The sequence below is a fragment of the Diorhabda carinulata genome, chromosome 2 (assembly GCF_026250575.1).
Source record: "Diorhabda carinulata isolate Delta chromosome 2, icDioCari1.1, whole genome shotgun sequence".
NCBI classification, from domain to species: Eukaryota; Metazoa; Arthropoda; class Insecta; order Coleoptera; family Chrysomelidae; genus Diorhabda; species Diorhabda carinulata.
Window position 1 is genome coordinate 2,784,157 of NC_079461.1, and position 15,625 is coordinate 2,799,781.

A 15,625-nucleotide genomic window follows, 5' to 3' on the forward strand; every position below is an offset into this window, starting at 1 on the left:
CCATGTTTGTAAAAATTCTCGAATCAACCCTCGTATGTGCCGGCATCAATGTAAATTATTAGTATAGAGTCGGAAGAAATTCCTCTACACTCCCACCACATTGGAAACACTGGCACCGCCGCATTATAGCAAGGACGGCGAACTTTCCTGTCGGTGCTAGGGGAAAATCAGTCGTCGAGACGCTCCGTCTCAAAGCGCCGCTTTCTCATTCATTGCTATGCGTCGACGTGTAGCGTCGCTCGACGTCACCTATGGAATGACACATGTTAATCATGTCCAATTGGTGGACATATGTCGGTGTTCGTTCAGCGGCTACGATGATCCATCGGTTTATACAGTTTCTCCGCGCGCGATGAAACACTCGGGAAACATAATTATTAAAATGTGAATCACCGAATAACTTCTTATATATAAGATAATATAATAACACGTTGAAATTTTTTTATAGTGAATTTATAGTGTCGGAAAGTCTAGTTGTTGTTATAAATAATATAGTGCTTCTATTGTATTGTTAAATTGTTGAAAAAAAAAAAGGATGTTCTTAGTTTATGCCTTCGTTATTATACAGTTTGACTAATTTATTAATGCTACGATTGAAAAGAGCAAACAAAGCAGTATTCTAAAATAGTGTAGTTTGATAGTAATAATATTGATTCCGGTAAATCTCACCAAAATTCTCACGATATTTCTTCTAACTTCTAACACACGCTAGGCTATAAAGGTACAGTCGATAAATATATATTTTTATTGTTGACACCTTGATTTTAGGTCCCTTTTGATTGAAAATTAGTTTATCGAAACAGACGTTTCGATCTTCGATCAAAATTAGCACTTGCACAATTATATTAATCGAAAAATAAAAAAATTTCCTAGGTAGTCATATCTCAAAAATAAGCAGCGGCCAACAATTTGAATTATTCATAAAATAGAATTACAAAATTTACTTAAATTGTCTTTTTTATCCTTCTCCTACAAATATTTTAAAAATTTCAAAATCGATTGTTTATTTTTTTCGTATTTCATGTTTTAATAATGCATTTTTATATTTTCTGTCGCATTGATGATCTTTAAATTCATTTTCTAAATACTGAGATGTTTGTCCTATGTATAAATAGCGTCACCATCGTCACAATGAAGATTTTCTTTTCAAATTAACTCAAAAGGACTATAACTAACAGTTTCTATATTTTAATTACTGACGGTTTTCATGATTTAATGAAATCTTAACTTAAACTTTTGTTCTTGGCTTCAACTCTAGCTGAAGGCATTTGAAGGGGCGTTCACAATAAGTCCTTTATACTGAATCTTTTGGTGGATTTTAATGTAGAGTTTCTAGCAGTAATTGAATCCCGTAGGTCCATATGGGCTTTAAAATTATCCTATAGAAGGATTAGTTTATTCTCTGGTTTAAAGATATGTTCCGACATCTTTTGTCTAGGTACATACCCAGATATTTTCTTGTTTCAACCCAATATTATTTAGTGTTACTGGAGGGCTTGTTAGGTTTGAATTTCCACATTTTTTTCAAAAACTAATTTTCAATCAAAAGGGACCTAGAATCAAGACAATTCGTTAAGAAAAACATATAAAACGTACGTAGATATAGAAAGTTTTTTATAAATAATTATTGAAAATGATATATAGAATGTCCCATTCGTATTTGGAAATATACCAATAGCACCGAGAATTGTCTTAAAAGCTTCGATCTTACATCTTCAATAGTTCCGCTGACGGAAAAAGGACACAATTTTTTTGTAGCTTCTCCTTCTCTACACTTCAAAAATTTGTGTAAACGAATCGCTCAAACCATTTTGAAGATGTATCAAATATCTCCTTTGATTGCAAGTGGTTATACTTTTATTTTATTTTACAAATTTTATTGCAATTTTAACATTGGTATAGATTTACCAACAGACAAACAACACCCAAGATCTTATTTTTTTTTTGGATATACATATAGCTCCAGGTCTAATGTGCATGATTCTTAAGACAATTCGACGAAGCCTTGGCTTCAACGATAACCATTTTTGCTTATCTTTTCAGCGAAATATGACACGCAATTATGTAATAATCTTTTCATTAGAAACCTGTTTCGAAATATCTATTTCATTTCATGGAGAAATATGGTTATTTACCTTGAACGTCTTGATTTGGAGGTGCTTGTTGTACCAAAGAAGAAACCTCTTTATCACTATCTGATTAATAAGTCGTATCGACTTCGATGTGGTCTGTCTTCTGACTTTTCTTCGTCACTATTATCTGCTAAGGACACCTGAAGAATGGGCACTCAAAATTTAAGGCAGCAACTACTCTAGTTTCGTTGCATTCCAAAATGTATGGTCCTGGTAAACCTTGTGAAATTTCATGAGAAATTTGGGAAAACCACTTGGACGTATGTTTGAGTGATTTAAAAGAAAATTTGATCGCCCTTGTACGTCAAAAATGATAAAATCCTTGATTTGACGCAATCGTAGTTGTGTGAAAACTGATTGAGAATCGTTACAACGAACAAATATGCCAAATTGGTCTCGAGTTTGAACAAAAAAATCGTGAAACTGTTCTTTGAATGAGATTTAAAATGACCCGAGATTAAAAGACACAACGAATATTCGTTCTCTTACTTATGGTTCTGAAACATATTTTGTTGCATAAGAAGACTTCCAGCTTCATCTCGATAATGGAAATATCGTTTTATGTATAGAGGGGGTTTACATAATTGAAACAACGTATTTTATGGCGTTATTTTATAACCGCACCTCGTATCTTTTGTGAAAAGATAACGTAAATAAACGTTTCTTTTCTTTTCTTGGTACACAAGTTTATTTGTTGTTGACAATGTATTCTACTTCCCGGTACCGATCATTTCAATTGTCTTTCGATGTTTGTTTATCAATCGAGACAGAGTTATCATTTCCAACTGTACATACCGTAGAAAAAAAAAGCAAATGTTTAAACAGTTTGTCGATAACATTCTATTTCCAAGTATAAGTAAATGATACACCTAATCGTACAAAATTCAAATGATTTTCAAGATAAGGATAATTATATATATATAAAAGGGGTGGTTCATAAGTACTGGGGGTTTCCATGTGAAAATCCTACGTCTCAATTTAAGTAATGGAAAGTACAATTGCTTTACATCCTTTTAGTCATTCTCTCTTTGTTTATTTTTTGTAAAGAATAGTTGAAATGCAATAAATATGAAAATCGTGTAAACAAAAGTTCAAAACAACTTTAGCAGAAAGGAAAATATTGAAAAAGAAGTAGAAGACACAGTTACTGAGCAAACAATACACCGTTGGTGGTTCAATCGTTTTAATATTGGAGATTTGTTGCTCGAAGATGGTTCGTGCTCAGGTCGTTTACTTGGACATTTACCAAGAAAAGGTCTTTGTTCAAAAATGTACTTGCGAGGCTTTGTTGTACCAGAAGTACCTGGCACAACAAAAAGTATATTTATGTTTCTTCTTTTAACTCCAAAGACTTTTACCAGCGATGTTTAATAAGTTCGAAACCCTTTTTAAAATAAGAATCGTCAAGCTCGTCAAAATAGCCATCAACTACCGACATCACTTCTTCAATGTACGAAAATCTTTGACCAACGAGCCATTTTTTCAGGTCTGGGATCAGAAAATGATCCAAGAAGGCTAACTCTGGCGAATAGGACGCATGAGGTAGCAATTCAAACTTTAATTTATTAATTTCGATCATCTCAATAACGAATGTGTAACCTGGTGCATTATCTTGATGAAACAACACTTTCTTCTTGGGAAAATACGGCCGTTTTTGCTTGATTTCTTTGATCAAACTTAGCTGGAATAATACTCATACTTAAACCTAGTGAACCGGCTGAAGAAGTTACTTCATATAGACCAATCAATTTACTGCTACAACTAAATTGTTAAGGCTATTAAAAACCAGGATAATACCCTTCCTTTATCGAAACCAAGTTATTCCGTAACATCAATTCGAATTGGAGGATATTCCTCAATGTAAGTCGGGCCTTTGATAAAGGCTTGTACTTGAGGCTACTTTTCAAAATCCGAAAATTCAACAATTATTCAACGGTTCATCTAATTAACGCAGGTGCTCCCTAAGGTAGCGTTTTGGGTCCGCTACTAGATCTTCTATACACAGACGAATCACCCACATCAGAGAACGAACTTAGTGCAAAATATGCCGAGGACATTGCTTTACTGGCTTCACACCAATATCCTAAAACTTCATCACAAATTGTTCAATTTAATTATGTAATGTATTAACTGTATTATCCTTAAACTAACTTCACCAATTTGGATATACCTAGTTTTTTAACCCATTTTTCATACATGTTTTGTGATTGACATTTAGTTTTAAAAAAAAAAATAGGTAAAAATTGACATTCCGATCTATTTCGGTATCATCATTACAAGATAATTAAATAGAATCTATAGTAGAATTTCTTTTGTGAACTCGAAAAAATTATCCTCTTGGAAGAGAAGGTACGCAGATGTTGGTTGAATTTCTTAGCACATCATTTATATAGGATTAATTTCAGAATTTTCGGTATGCCAAGAAAATGGAAGGTCTTATATATTTAATGCGGAAAATTAGAAAGTCCCTTTTATTTGCTATGTAGATAAATCTCCTTTTTTATTCCCTGTAACTGCCGAGCTAGGGAAACTGACTCCGTAGAGAAATATGAAAAGTGGTTTAGGGATGTGTTTAATCGAGATTATACATAAATTTCATGGTATTATATTGTATTATAGTAGTTTGAGGTAAATAAAAAAGATAGTCGAACCGAAAAATTGGAAACAAAACTGTTTTGTTTGGTTGAAACATTTTTATCTATAACTATCATATATTCAATGGAAAACTAAGATAATTTTGACGGGTATTGATATTGATGGAATTTGATGTAATAATATCCATTATGTGAAAAGTCACAAAAGTTGTGTTATGAAAACATATTGAAGTTAACCGAAAGCACAACAAAAAATCTGCTAAAAGTGTCGGGACCAAAATTCAGTACATTTTTAAACAGCGTAGCAAGTAAAGTAGGCTTTGACTTATAATTAACTTTTTCTCGTAATTTGGCAGTTCTAAAATGTCTTTATCCATCAAAGTAATCTCCTCCAAGAGCCAAACAATCATTTCATCGCTTCTCTAACTTCTCGATTCTATGTTTTTAGAAGAATTTGTCTTTTGCCTCAAAATAAGCATCAGTGCTTCTTTGTTTGAGCTGAATTTCTTACCAGCGAGTATATTTTCGAGATCAGCGAATAGCCAGTAGTCACTGAAGGCCAAATCTGGACTATACGATGGATTAGAAAGCAGTTAAAAGTGTAATTCGTTCATTTAACCATCGTTGCCATGGACTTGTGAATCGATGCATTATCTTTGTGAAACATTGTTTTTTTTTGACATATAAGACTGTTTTTCCTTAATTATTGCATTCAAACGATCCAACAACTCTATGTAGTATTGGAGATGAACAATATTCCATGCGCATACCAAAATACTGAAGCCATAAACTTCCCAGCTGACTGAGGTGCCTTTGGGTGCTTCGGACGTGGATCACCGACTGCAATCCACTCAAATGATGATCGTAATGGATCCATGTTTCATCCATTGTTACCTACCGACGCAAAAAATCTAATTTATTACGTGTAAACAAAGTAAACATGGCTAAAAACTGCTCTGAATCATCAACACGTTGTTGTTTTTGATCGACTGTGAGTTAAACGCGGCACCCACTTTAAAAAAAGCTTTCTCGTGGTAAAATCTTCATCCATAATTGTAAACACATTGCTTTCTGATATCTTTATGGTCTCAGCTATCTCACGCAATTTCATTTTACGATTAGATATAAACAATTTGTGGACTTCTTTGATGGTTTCTGGAATAACCGCCTAAATTGAACAACCAGAACGTTCACCATAATTGGTGTCTATACTACCACGTTCAAATTCAGCAAACCAATAACAAATAGTTCTTTTCGATAGAGCAGAGTCCGAATAACACTTTTGAAGCCAATACTGAGTTTGTATAGTATTTTTTTTTCATGAAGAAGCTATAATAAATTGTTTTGAATATAACAAAAGTAGCTCCATTTAAATGTTTGTCACTTTTTTCTGACACATCGAAATGTCACGAAATTTGACACATAGTGTTTTGAAAGTTGGCACTTCATAAACGTCATATGGGTTTGACAACGGCAACGCCATCTGTGTGTCAGTCACACGACTTATTGACTGATGTAAGAAAAAGAAAACGAACGGCGTGAAATGATTGCCAAGTTTTATGAAAAAAATCAAGATCCGAAGAAATAGTTTACTGTTAATCACTTTGTAAGAATGGGAATAGCCAGACGCCAGACTAGGGTGTTTTTTTCAACTATTTTTTTTTCCTGTCCATCTTGAAATTTTGTTGCAAGTACCCAAAAGAAATTCCCTGAAAGTTTAAGATCTTAATGTCAATATTAAGTCCTCGACCGAGGAGTGTAAACATTTCCCCTTAAAAAACAGAGAAACACTGATTTTTAATTTTTAAATTTCCATAGCACAACGGCATTTCATAGCATCGCTTCGTCCATGGACGGGTTTTTTCAGAATTGGATGCTCTATAAAAGTGTCCATTGCGGCCAAATCATAACTCGAACCGGCCTTTAAACTTGATTTTTCCATGTAATTTGCGTTTTTTCACATTTATCCTGTAAATGATAAGAGCTACAAAAAAAAATGTAAACAACAAACTTGTGAAAAATTCAATTTTCTACGGAAAAGGTCCGTAGCTCCAAATCGCTAAAATCAATATTTGAAGAGATATTTAATGATATAGTTTTTATAATTTCAAATTTTCATGAAATAATTATCAAAGGCTGTACGTTTTGTCTAAGAATACGTTTAAAAAAAGTAATTATGCTATTATTATATTTGGTTACTTTCATTTTTTACTATTTATACGATACAGGGATATAAAAAACACCTCTTGTTGAGAAAAACCTCTTAACGGTATGTTTGAACATAAAAGGCTTTCAGAAATATGAAATGTAAGAAAACTTGATGCTCTTCTTCCATCTTTTCGCAGGATTTCAAATCTCATTTTCCGCGGAAATGTTGAAAATCCACCCTACAGTATATTAGTATTTCTATTTATCACAACAATGTTACCGGGAATTCTCAAAAGGGATAATTGAAACTGTTTTAGATGATACATTGTTTCCCAACAGTGGGAAACACGATAAAGTTTCCAAATATTATTATAAAAAAATTTGTGAGAATAAACTTTGGAATTAAACAACAAAGAAAATATTGTAAATTTCAAGGCAATAGATTGATTAAGAGATCTTATAACCAAATAAAAATATAAAGTAGGATGAAAAACAGCTGATGGAATGAATTATCCATCTAGGAAATAAATTTCGTTGTAACGCTTTTTATCAATATAAAATATAACAATATTAAATAATTTTCATACTATTCACGTATATCAAACTTTTCGTAGACAACGGAAAATTTTGAACAATGTTTGAATAACAAAAATGTTCGATAAGGAATTTTATATAAAAGCTTCGATCAAATTTTATGACAAAAAAAATATAATAAAAACGTGCGCCACGAATCTACTGTTAAAATAACGAGTAAAATTACATTTTCAAATACGCATACGTTGTATACAAAGTAAATAATAATAATATCCTACAGTATTTTAATAGAAAAATACATTCAATGTACTTTGATTGATTGAACACAAACACGAGAGAAAAATAAGTTGATGAGTCCGTAAATTGTAATTGCAAATCCCTATTTTTGAAATAGCCGCGCATTTTTCAAAATTTTATTGCTACAAGCTTAGACGAAACTTGAGTGTGATTAATCAACTTTTAAAATCAACACCGGTCAGATGGTTTCCTTCCATATTAATACATTCTAGCAAACGATTTCTGAAATTATCCCTTATTCCCAATTGGATTCTTTCCTCTGTACGAGGTCGTTTATCGATCACTTTACTTTCCAAGAATCCCCGCAATAAAAAATCACATGGTGTGAGGTCGGATAAACGGAAAGGCCAATCGATATGACACGATTCGTGAAAATCTCATTAATAATACTGCATGTTGAGGAATGAAGAATTACCTTTACATTTCCGAATACCGCTCTGCGTTCAAGATAACAGACTGCGCCGTTTTATTCGAAAAAAATTGGTCTATGAAGTTGATGAACCACTTAAAGGGTATTGGTGTCAATCGGGCCTGAAGGGCAGACCTGTTCGAGTTCAACATCGCCAGGAGTTCGAATGGTTCCCCTACTGCCATTTGTGGCTCTCAACTTCATCCGATCCACACTATCTGATTACGACGCCGAGCTGCTACCGGTTTGGTCAAACACTTGGTGTTGTTTTGACCACTCTTCCTTGGAGAATGAAATGTTTAGAGGTGGAAAACGTAATAGTAACCTTAACAATTCGCCTCGACCACTTTCTACGTATCCACAGCCATTTCAAAAATGCAGGATCGACTGCCGCAACCTGTACATTGGGTGGTTTGTTTTTAATAGCTATAAAATGTGGTTATTTCGATTTATGGCTTTGGTGCTTGGTTACGATATTTCTTTTAGGTTGCAAAGAAACTTGATTACCAAAGTAAAGTAACAAAATATTTGTACTGTCTTTAACTAAAATCAAATTAAAGTGTATAAATAAATGGAATGGTTATAAATAATGGAATGTTCACATTTTTTTTTCAATTTTCTGGTGTGCCAAAGTAATAGTTTGTCGGCTCCATTGAAGGAGACGAAATCCTGATTGAGTACCTGTCATATTTTGAGCGCTGTATTAGCGCAGCACTTCATCTTAGACTAGTAATACTCCATTTTTCAACTTAATCAATAAGTTACGTACAATTTTATAGTTGTGTCTAAAAAGCGTCTCAGATATTATTGAAAACTTTTGGGAAATTCGTTCGTAATTTTCCTGTTGCCGGAGAAAACTTTCCTCTCGGTAAACTATAAACTTTTTTCGTTTAAAAAGTGTGTTTGTATCATAAAACAAATAAGACACAAAATATTGATATTACATACAAGTTTTCCAAGTTCTTTTGGGAGATTGTTGTTTACTCGTAAATCAAAGAGAAAGCGAGAAGGTTTTCAGTTTTTTCTTCCCAACAACTTGTAAAATAATGAAGTGAGACGATAAGCGATCAATCAACGACAGCTTTTATTTAGACGGGTATTTTTATAAGAAAGTAGTCCACCGTCTTTGTTAATGTGATATGGGTTAAGTTCTCTCCCATACTCTAAAAATAACTCAAATATTATTTAATATGAGCTTTCGTCTGGCATATGACAGTAAACAGAAAATCAAGCGAAAGATGTGTAATTTTTAGAAGATCCTCAGTTCGAAAGATGCTCAGAAAGAAAGAATTACGAAGATGTTGAGGTTAACCAACCGTCCCGAAATTTCCGGTACAGTCCCGATTTCAATTCGCTTGTACCGGGTCCCGGTTTGTCTCCTCTTTGGACACGGATGGTCCAGTATTTGAGAATTGATGCTTCGCTACTGAATCGAAATCACTTTCAACAATCTGCCCTCAGGAGGGAAAGCTTTGACTTTGTGGAGGAAACTGATATACAATGGCAAGAGTTTATCCAACATGTACCGACTAGGTCCAGCCTTTGATAAAATTCTAAATGCGTTGAAACAAACAACTGCTGGGCTTAGAAGATTTTGACCAAGATACATTTGATCAATCGAAACGCCTGTATATCTTAAATTAGCGGTGATGAATCTTTCGCAACTATAAACCGCTTAAAAGAAAAAAATTTGCTAGGAAAGAAGAACAATTGTTTGGTTCCAATTGGAGAATGGCAAAGAATCAATAAGATGTGGACGTTTTTCAAAATGTAGCTCAGCTCAGCGATGGTAACCCTTTAAAGAAAATATTTCCATGAGGCTATCTTTTTTGAAGGTCTTTTAGTAGCAGCCAATACACTGGGTATTGAGTAAACAATCTCCATAGATCATCTACTCTATTGTAAAACCAATTTTTTCTGAAGTTAGCAATTCAGAAGAAATAGACTTAGTTTTTCGCAAGAAGCAAATTTGGACGCGCTAAAATCCGTATTTTTTCACACGCATTTCAAATGGACGAGGTCTAGAAACCACTGCAGCGCGGATCTCATAAAAGCCTAACTTCTCACAACTTAAAATTCAGTCTAATTCTAAACAAACTAAGGGCGTGCTAAATGCTGCACGTAGATAAAAAAATCTCAGTGGAATAAGTGGTAACTGATGAAGAACGAAGGAAATACTTCACTTCATCCAGTTTTTTTTTTTGGTCCATTTGTTAATTTTTTGTGTTTATTGATATATTGTCCCGGATTTCAATCGCCCGATGCTGGTAACCCTGGTTGAGGCTGACTTATTAGAAATTTTTCAACATATTGGATTGAATATATCATTGAAGATTAATTCCGCTTCATTCACAGTTGAATGTTCTCTTCCATTCACTTCCCTTCATCTTATTAAGATTTTAAACGAACTATAAAACTGCTTTTTTCTTTCTACGGTGATTCTTTTTCATTTTAAAATTCCATTTTGTATATGTTATGGTAAAGTATCATGTTTCAACCCAACCGTCGCGTCAAGTTACTCATTTCAATTATAAAGTCAATTAAGTACATTGTTCCAAATTAAGACGTGAATGTGTTGTCCATTTTAATATGATTAATAAACGTCAAACTCAGTACGAAGAAAACATTGTTTACATTTAATATATAATCTACTAGAATTACAGCTAAAGAAAGAATCTTACCTTGAAGTTCTCTTTTATTTCATATAGTGTGGGCGAATATTTCGATGAAAGAATATATATAGCAAAGCAATTCGATGTCTTACTCGTTCCTTACAACAGAAGGCTTCCAATGATCCCACAGCTTCAACCTTTTTAATTATAAAATTCTACTTTATACGGTTCGCAACGTATTCGGTCATTCTTCGGGAGGTTTCTGTAGCGTTGCTGAAATAATAACTAAAGGGGCCAATCGCCAAAAATTTATATTTGGATTTATATCCATTGCAGATGATAGCCAACCATTCGAGCTATGTAGATTCATCTGTTAAGATGAATCACTACGCTTCGAGTTTTCTTGGTTCACTCCATAATATATATATATATCTTCTTGCTCGCTTCTCTCACTATATTGTTCGACTCCTTTCTATCCTCCACGATTTGTCTCCAATTCCTCACTCTCATCGCTACAATATCCTGCATTGTTGTTCCTAGCGTGCTTCGGGTCGATTTCTTGACTGTTCCATAGCTGGCTCCAGCTATTAAAGCCTTTGGATCATTATCACTATCACTATGTCACTCTTTTCCATCTCTTTCGTGATCTCGTGATTAATTAACCTTCTAAGGTATCCTCCATTGGTCATGACAGGTTCCAGTATCTTTCTTAAGATCTTACTGTCAATTATTCGAAGGTCCTCTTCGTCCTTTTTGGACAGGTACATGATACACTTACCTCCAGAACAATCCATTCGCCGATTTGATTATGTCCTCAACATCTACGATTCTATTACTTGCCTTGCTTATTGTCACACTCAAATATTTGAATTCTTTCACTTTTTGAAATTGGTATTGTTCCAAAATTTTCCATCTCTCTTTATTTGTTTTCCGCGCTTTTTTTATCTCTTTCTAGAAGTACCAGGTTATCAGCATATCGTACTCTCCGCATACTTCGTCTATTGTCATGTTATTGAGAGAGCCTCGCCCTGCCTAACACCTTTGATGTCCGTCCTCCGTCAAAACTTTGTCTTTAAAGTTGTTCATCGTCATTTTTCACCATCTCCTTTTTTCTTATCACCTGCCGTTTCTGAAACCTTGCTGAAAGTCTCCAAGCTTGTCTTCAATGTATCCGGCAAGTCTATCTCTAAGAAGATTGCTCAGAATTTTAGTTGTGTCTACAACTACCACTGGGGTCTCCCTTTTCCAAGATTGAAATGACCTTTTCCATATTCTCTTCTATGGAAATATTGTTTTTTCTCATATTTCCTCGATGATTTTGTAATCAGACGTTCTTATACATTCTTTTTTGAATCATATTTGATGTCATCTTCATCGTTTCCCTCTTGGATACTTTCTTATCAATGATATAGCTCAATAAACATGTTATGGTACTAGAATTAGGGAAATCCCTACGTGAAAAATTGTGTAATCTCGATTTAGAAGAGTAAGAATCGGAACTATCTCTGTTACGTCTATCTTTAATTATTTTCTGATTTAGTCCTTATCAAGGTCGTTAATAATAAATCTTCACTGATCGGTTCTGTGTCATCAAATGTCAGTTTTAATAGATTCTCCTCAGTTGTGGCTTGTAAAATGGAAATATAATTATTCATAAATGGAAATTTGATGATATTGCAGATATATATTATTATAATATATATAAATCAATCTATCGAAACGTTATAAATCGACAATATAAATAAAAATTGTGTTTCAAATTAGATCATTTGAATACTTATTTGAATATTGATATACACTATCGTTGGCGTTCTTCTTTTCAAGCGGAAAATAATTGACATCATCAGCGACAACATGATAGATTGATATTTAATTACATCGTTACAGAATGCAAACAATTAATTATAATATTCAGTTTATAAATATAAATAGAAATGTCGATATTTTGAAAAATAATATTCAGATAACATAATGACACTGTTTTCTTAATTTTTTTTCAAATTGCTCACATTTTTCGGTAAAATTTGCACTTCGTATTTGGTGAATTCGACGATGACGATGAAGAAATTATCAATATCGTCGACGCGCGGATAAAACAAAATTGTCCTACTTATTTTTTTAAACATTTCTTTGTGTTTTTTCACAAGTTTAACTACTACTAAACTACCACATTGCTAGAGAAATTGCCATTGCAAATTGTTCTTTGTTTATACAACTTTCTTCTGCTGTAAAATAGAGCAATCTTGGTTTGTACTGGCTTAAACTAGAGCTCAAACCTTAGTTTAATCTTCAGTTTTACCATAGGCTGTAAAATTGGCCGGCTTTACGGTCCTTGGCCTCCTCAATCACACAGATTCACTATTGCTTTTCCAATTTTTACTTTCATTTCATTTAGGTCTTATTTAGACCCCGTCTAACCATTTTTATTAAGGGCATCCAACCACTTTTTTTCTTGTACATTTCTTCTATAGATCTTCGTCGCTGCTCTGTCTTCATTCATTCCCAAATTTGCATCGTTATGTGAAATATTACTATGTCTTTGCTTCGTAAGTGTTTTGAGAGGTGTACGGGTACTTCAAAATCATTTAAAATCACTTTTTTATGTTTATACAAATCACATGTTTACTTGCTTGCTTGGAATCTATAAAAAGTTGATATAGAATGATGTTTCTTTCAAAATCCAGTAATTTAATAAAAAAATTGTTATGCTTGTATAAATTATTCTATATTTTGGAAATCATTTGAGATCTAGTAATATTTTTGACATGAATCAATTGAGAAAACGTGTGTCTTCCAAGAACTGTTTAGATTGGGCTCCTTCAGTTTCATATTCGTACGAAATATACAGGGTCAAAATTGGATTAATTTTTGAAAAAATAACGCTATATTCAATTATAGTATCTACTGTGGTGACATGGCAACGTTGTAATAAAAGAAAATTGGAAGAGGAATGTTGATACTATCGTGGAAAAAATTCAACAGCTTTTCCGTGATTATACAGAGCGATTTATATAACATAAAGTTATGAAACAAAATTTCAATTTCACGGGAGGTTTCAAAATATATCAGCTGCTCGGAAAGGAAATTATAAGCGGAAAATTTCGGTTTTCCAGAAAAAATTCAAAATATTACATGGTACTTTCGCTATAAAAGGTAATTTTGAACTTTGACATGCTGTATGAAATATTTTGTATTTCCGAAATCGTCTGAGATATCGATTTCTTTTTGACACGAATCGCTAGGATGTCTTCTAAGTGACTGTATTTCTCCAGTTTCATATTTGTAAAGTCCAATTTGTTCATTATTTTAGTCAAACATTGGTTTTAATCAATTGCTTTTCCAATAATTTGATATATTTTATGTATTTCAGTAAACAGAATGGAAACATACTGTGGAATATGATTAATTAGATAATACAATAATGTATCACAAACTAAATTTCCCCCTGATGCATCTCTATACCATATTCATTGAAAAAATGTCTTTAATAGTATTACGTAAACCATTTTTCTAATCTTTTTTCACCTTTTTAAATCGTTAATGCGAATCTTTTTCACAACAATTCAATTTGCCAACATCACAAAACAAAGAACTCGTCCTTGCGGAAACCGAAACCGGATTATTCTCTAATTGTTTTTTGAGTTATCCTAGAGCGGAGACTTCGTGGAATCGAATAATTACTCTGTTGTCGCTAGAAGGACAATTATCTATCTCTGAGGATATCAGACGTATCGTGCAGACAACAAACATCCTAACGTATCAGAATCTCAGTGTGAAATTCAAAAACTTTTTTGTTTCAAGTCGTTTCAATGATACCCACCATTAAAGCACTTTTACACTGAAAAAAGTCAATTTTTTCTTAACCATCTTAAAGTACAAAAGAAAATGTTTCATTTGTAACTATGAATTGGTGTTATTTTTGTATCTGACCTAACCAAACATTAAGGATAAGATTTCTTTAGAGGTACAGTACAGCATTTCTAGCTCCTGTTTCCAAAAGGGTAATGAACAAAGCAATTAACAGTAGATACAGAAATTGATATGAAACAATGACGAAAGGCAACAAATTTGGTTTATGGACCAGAGGAAAAATCAATTTTAAAAATCAACTAAATGAATTATCGTTTTGTTACATAGCGTTTTTGGACTGGCTTCTACTTCTATTCGTCTTGGCATACTAGAAACTAATCTCTGTAACAGTTGTATGTCGTAAAACTGTACCACATTTCATGGAGTCAGCCTCGCAATTCGGGTATGGTTCTTGGGAGAAGTGTTACTGAAAAACGGCACCTTCTTATTGAAAAATCTTTTAATATGACCATTTCATATTTAATTTCTTCTACTTGAGACGCTGATCTATCTTTTTGGTGGTTTGGTTCCTAGTTTTTTGCTCTGTTCTTTCAACATGATCTTTTACTTTCTCTAATACATCTCACTATATCCTGTATTCCCAGTTCTTCTCTAATATCCTGTCTCCCCATTATATCTTAGAAGCTCGCTCTACGTGGTTATTAGTGTTTTCAGGCTTCCTTATCATTATCTTCATCTAATCAAAGCTGATAAACAGATCGTTGAACGCTAAAAGGAAAAGGCAACAAAACTGACTTTCTGCGTTGGATAATATAACCTCCACCAGTTTTCTGCGTGTTTTATTCTGCAGCAATGTCAAACTCACCCCCGAAAGAGATGAAAAACGATGCTGAAAACTTTCTACGTTGTTCGTTGTAACTGTCAGATTTTATTGTAGGTCACGATATAAAACCGGAAGTGATTATATCGTTTCGGAGGATATGAATTAAAAATGACGCTTCCTGAGAATTACGTATCATTTTATAAATATGCCAAAGAGATAGTCTAAGCTTTTATATCACAATACGAGACAGATTTTTGATCAGTCCG

At 33.3% G+C, this 15,625-nt stretch overlaps 1 protein-coding gene across 14 annotated transcripts in view; it reads left to right on the forward strand.

The window, feature by feature from the left end:
- The window catches only part of LOC130904046 (disco-interacting protein 2), a 255,151-nt gene that overhangs the window by 178,438 nt on the left and 61,088 nt on the right, over positions 1–15,625 (forward strand). The window contains exon 1 of one of the 14 annotated variants that reach the window (XM_057816556.1): positions 175–721. The exons of the other annotated variants lie outside the window; for them this stretch is intronic. The gene's annotated coding sequence lies outside the window, so the exon portion shown is untranslated. Of the gene's footprint in view, positions 1–174; positions 722–15,625 lie in introns of those variants that run through there. 14 annotated transcript variants of the gene reach the window in all.